This window comes from Bos taurus, chromosome 12 (assembly GCF_002263795.3).
Source record: "Bos taurus isolate L1 Dominette 01449 registration number 42190680 breed Hereford chromosome 12, ARS-UCD2.0, whole genome shotgun sequence".
In the NCBI taxonomy this organism is placed as follows: domain Eukaryota; kingdom Metazoa; phylum Chordata; class Mammalia; order Artiodactyla; family Bovidae; genus Bos; species Bos taurus.
Window position 1 is genome coordinate 39,004,853 of NC_037339.1, and position 5,729 is coordinate 39,010,581.

At 34.6% G+C, this 5,729-nt stretch overlaps 1 long non-coding RNA gene across 1 annotated transcript; it reads left to right on the top strand.

The window, feature by feature from the left end:
• Positions 1–846: 846 nt before the first annotated feature.
• LOC112449129 (uncharacterized) lies at positions 847–4,967 on the top strand. The gene is made up of 2 exons (XR_003037624.2): positions 847–939; positions 4,683–4,967. It is a non-coding gene; the product is annotated as an uncharacterized lncRNA (long non-coding RNA).
• Positions 4,968–5,729: the final 762 nt, after the last annotated feature.

Here is a 5,729-nt window from a genome sequence, read left to right on the forward strand (position 1 = left end):
TCTTTTTCTAAAATGTAATATTATCTTTACTGTCATTACTCTGAAATCTTTCTCTCATTGATTTCATGTCTCCACTTGATTGTTCTTCTGAGGTTTTATCTTATGCCTTCATCTGGAACATATTCTTCTGCCATCTCATTTTGTCTGACTCTGTGTTTGCTAAGGCTGCAGGATTGTAGTTGCTCTTGCTTCTAGTGATTTTGCACCTTGGTGGGTGAGTATGGTCTAAAGAACTTGTGTAGGCTTCTTGGTGGGAGGAACCGTGCCTGACCACGGGTGGTTGGAGATGGGTCTTGTCCCTCTGGTGGGCAAGGCTGTATCAATGTGTGTGTTTTGAGGTACCAGAGGGTTCAGGCAGACTTTAAGCAGTCTGTCTGCTGATGGTGGGGCTGCTTTACAACCCTGTTTGTTGTTTTGCCTGAGGCATACCAGCACTAGAACCTTCTGTTCCAGCACTGGAACCTTCAAGCTGTTGGGTAGGGCCTGGTTTAATATCAAAATGGTAGCCTCCATGAGAACTAATGCCAATGACTACTCCCTGGTGCCTCTATTGCCAGTATTCTTTTCCCCACAGTGAGTTATAGCCTCTCCCCACTTTCCCAGGAGAGCCTTTACGGCAAGAAGGTAGGTCCGGCCCATGCTCCTATGCAAACACTGTTTTTCCCCTGGGTCCTGATGTACACAAAGTCTCCCTCCAAGAGTGAAGTTTCTGTTTCCTCCAGTACTATGGATTTCTTGTGATGAAGCCCCATTAGTCTTCAAAACCAAATGCTTTCAGGGCTCCTCATGATGTCAGAACCTGATGTGGGGCTCAGAACTCTCACCTCTATGACATAATTATTTTCTAGTTGGCTCACCCACGAGAGGCTATGGGATTTGATTGTATTTTGAACTTGCCTCTCCTACAGTGTTATTTTCGCTTCTTCTTTGTCCTTGGAGGTAAATATAAATTTTATATGTTCCAGTCCTTTTTTTTATATATATTCATGCAATTTAGTTGTGATTTGGATGTTTTCATGAAAGGATATGAGCTCAAGTCCTTCTATTCTGCCATCTTGTGTCCTGCTCCAATATGGTCCTACACTTTTTTTTTTTTTTTTCATTTTTTGGCCCTATACTTTTAAACTTAATCTTCTTAAGAATGGTGTACAAAGAAATAAACAGCTAATCATTATAATAGTTTTATTTCAAAAGTCATTACTTCTAAGGAACATGTGTTCTTTAACTTTTGTTTAGAGATAATGTTTCTGCTGCTAACAGAAGATTGCAATAGTATATGAGTTATATGAAAAAAAATGTAAGTACAGAGGAGATATTATTTTGCTAATTTCATTTAAACTTTTCAGAAAAGCCTTGCACATCATCCTGATTCCTCTAAGTACAATAAACTTCCGATAAATTTTATAACCACAGTTGTCATTCATCATATTCAATATAATGTTTCTTGTGATGTAAATATCTTTACGGCATTCAAAGGAACTTTATAGCATTCAATGAAATCCTCATTGACAAATTATGGTAGTAAATCACATTTCATTTTCTTTGAACTTGAGAGCTTGCAATTTGGTTTCATACACGTTATATCATTGGATAAGAAATTTTCCTTTAGGAAACCAAGTTTTTCCTCTCTTTATCTTTCACCCATCCTCTTCTTTCCTCTCCCTGAAACAAATTTTTATACGCAAAGACTGTGCCTCAGAATCTTACAAAGTGGTAAGGGACGAACCAAGATACATAAGGAGTTTTTTTTTCAAAAGTCTGGAATTATGAAGATTATTTTTTAAATATGCATCTATCTAGGACCAGTATCATTTTTTTTTTTTTTTAGCCTTAATCTTTTTAAGGTACACATTCAGACATGGCTGTAGTGGCTGATGGCTTGATGTCTACAATATCTCTTATTTACTAATATGATAGCCAACATCTTTCCTTCACAGAATGAATGAGAATATGGTACTGCTTAACAGAAATTTGTTGATCCCTTTTCATTGAAATCCATTAGCTTATGGAGTTAATTCTTTCTTAAAGCATCTGTAACTTAGAACAAGGATGATGATTTAATTTATGGAGAGAAACACATAATTCTGTTTCCAGAAAATGCTATACAATATTAATGCATTTATCTAAAATGGCAACCAGCACTCTATGATATTCTATTGACTTTTTTACAGGGTTTGTTATATTTGAGAATTTCTTTTCTCCTACTGAACTTCTCAGTTTCTTACTACTCTAGATCTTCTGTGACAGAAACCTATCTGAGTTCATATATGAGCTTGATACATACAAATTACCATGGCTAAGTCAACCTTGTCAGCAAGTTCCTTGTTAAAAAACAGTTGATGATTTTTTATGGGGAAACCTTTCCTATAAGTCAAACTACACTCTTGGTGTCCAAGATCCCCTACAATCAATCTTCAACTAATTTTCCAAGTCTTCCCCCATCAAACTTCATTAAACTCTCTGGTCATCTTGATTTCTCAAAAAGATATACATATCAGATCATAATTTTGGGACACTGTTATATATAGTAAACTAAAATTTTCTAATCTTTTTCATAGTGTACCTTTTTTTAAAAAATTCCATTTACTGTTACTTCTAGTCTTAAGTCAGTGTAAGCCAAAAATATTCAAACTAAAAGTCATCCTCATGGATTTGCTCAGTTTTATAAATAACTGTTAAGTAAATAATTTAAGTCATAAAACAAAATGTTATAAATCCAGTAGAAAATGAAATGTGGAAGAACATTAAATAACCACAAAAGACATATATAAAATAAATTGGTAGTAACAAGGAGCAAGTTTTCAATTATGATATATGTATAATTCTATATTTGTATAAAATATTCATAAACACAGTTGTCTATAATAAAGTTATAGTTATGTAGTAATAAAACATAGTTAATGGGAGCATTCCTGATAGAGTAACTTTCATAACACATTTAGAGAAAAATCTTATAAATATAATCAGATTTCTTGGGAGGATGCTTATGTTCTATGACTGTCACTAACCTATTAATAAAATAATTATTAAATATCAACCCTGTTCTTAGTATTGAATGAAATGCAAGAAGTATGTAGGTGGTTCATGAAGATATAGAACCTCTTGTTAATAGAAACTTAGTAACAAACTACTAATCTTTTTTTCTTTACTAAAAATTAACATTCATTTTCCATATTTTTAAAATATGCTTCTTTTTAGCTGTAACAATAGAATAAATTTTAATGACAAGATTTAAGCTACAAAAGAACAAAAAGTATTTAGTATGTTTAAATGAAATGGAAATGGACAAATGTCAGTTATTCTGTTTCTCAAGTTACTTGATATACTCAGTGAAAAAAAAGATGAAGAATAAACAGTGATAAATATTTCTGATCATATCAAATTTCTCAAAACTTAACAGGATATTTTGTACAAATACTGGAAATACAAAACAATCTTGTGGAAAAAATGAAGACTTTTGCTTTGATAATTCATTTCTGTTATGAATACAAGCTAGATACTCAAGTACTCTTGCCTACTATTAATAATATTGGCATACTTACTAGAAAGATTGAATGTAAGTTAAAGCATTTGATATCCTTATTACCTGCCCCAGATACTGGAATCAAATCCACACTCAACAACAGAGAATCTAAGTTCAGAGTCTTCATTGTAATTAGAAAGTACATGACCTGCTTGCCAAAAACCAAAGAGCCTCTGACTATGTTGTGTGATTTAATAAGTGTTTAATCCCAAGTCTTAAAACCAAAGAGCTTCAAATTCCCTTTATTAGTATAAACTTATTATGACCTGCAATCTTAGTTTTCTTATTTATATATTCTTAGATCTTGAATAATACTTGTCATATAGCACTAAGTTGACATGTGTTTTTAGAAATTCTCCTATGGTGTTTTTATTTTGCATGTGCATTTCAAGTAGATTTAGTCATTATTATCTAGTAATCTTGAGAAAAGTTTAGTTTCCCTAGCCAAGGGCACTAGAAAAGAGGATAGCTATTTGTTCTTGAAGGTTAGAAAAGGAAAGATCAACATTAGTAAAATTTTCGAGAGGTTATATATTAAAAATGAAAAATTTTAGAGCAAAGCAAGAGAGAGGAAATGAGAATGAAGTGAGTAGTCCTGATACAGCAGGAAGACACTGGATTCGTATACTGAAGATGAAGAGTAAAGGATAAAAAATATATATAAAATTATGATATGATTTGAATTGTGTCCACCTTGAATTCATATGTTGAAACCCTAACATGCAATATGACTGTATTTAGAGCTAGTGCCCTCATGGAAGTCATTATAGTTATATGAAATCCTAAAGGTAGAGGTCTGATTTGATAGGATTAGTTTTCTTTTTTTAATATAAATTTATTTATTTTAATTGGAGATTAATTACTTTACAGTATTGTATTGGTTTTGCCATACATCAACATGAATCCACCACAAGTATACACATGTTCCCCATCCTGAAGTCCCGTCTCTCCTCCCTCCCCGTACCATCCCTCTGGGTCATCTCAGTGCACCAGCCACAAGCATCCAGTATCATACATCGAACCTGGACTGGCGATTCGTTTCATATATATTATACATGTTTCATTGCCATTGTCCCAAATCATCCCACCCTCTCCCTCTCCCACAGGGTCCAAAAGACTGTTCTATACATCTGTGTTTCTTTTGCTGTCTCACATACAGGGTTATCATTACCATATTTGAAGAGATCCCAGCAACTCTCTCTCTCTCTTCAACATATGAGGACACAGTAAGAATCCATTCATCTGGAAACCTGCAAGAAGCTTCTCACCAGAACCCAAACATGCTGGCATACAAATCTTAGACTTCTAGACCCCAGAAAATAAATTCTGATATTTAAACCACAATTTTATGTTATCTTGTGATGTAAGCTGGAGATGACTAAGACAAAATGTAAATAAAGCCAGATATTTAAAATTAGGCAAATTATACAAATTTGATTATTAATCTAAATGTCTTTCATTAAAGGGATACAGTTAGGGAAATGTAGCAAAGATGATAAAGTAAGAAGACCCTGAAATCACCTTCTCCAATGGATACATCAAAATTACAACTACTTACACAGCACCTGTCTATGAGAAAAAAATAAATACCAGTGAAAAATATTTTCTCAACCAAAGGCATAAAGATGGGTAGGAGGGGCAGGGTGATAATGTAGTCAGACCCTGCAGTGTGTCAGTCACCTACAAATTGAGAAAACTTCACAATTGTAGAGTTCCTCCCTATCAGCATGAGACTTGAGCCCCACATTGAGTTCCCCAGCTTGGGAGACCTACCCCTGAAAGATAGGGCAGTAGATCATGTGGCTCTGATAATCAGAAAGGCTTATATTTAGAGAGCTATAGGAAATAGACACTCTCTCTTAAAGGATGTGCACAAAATCTCACAAACTCACAGTTCCAGCACAGAAGCAGTAGTTTGAAAAGAGCTAGGAGGAGAAAGGGATAATAGAGGATGAGATGGCTGATAGCATCACTGACTCAAACAATGATATGACTTTGAGAAAACTGAAAGATGGGAAGGACACGGAAATCCTGGTGTGCTACGGTTCGTGGGGTTACAAAGAGTCAGACACGTCTTGGCAACTGAACAACAGCTGAAAAACAACAAGGTCACATACACTTGCTGATCTTGGAGAGCCTCATGGAGAGTCAGGAAGCAACTGTGACTCTATCTGAGGATGGAATTGCTGGTGGTAGACATTATCTG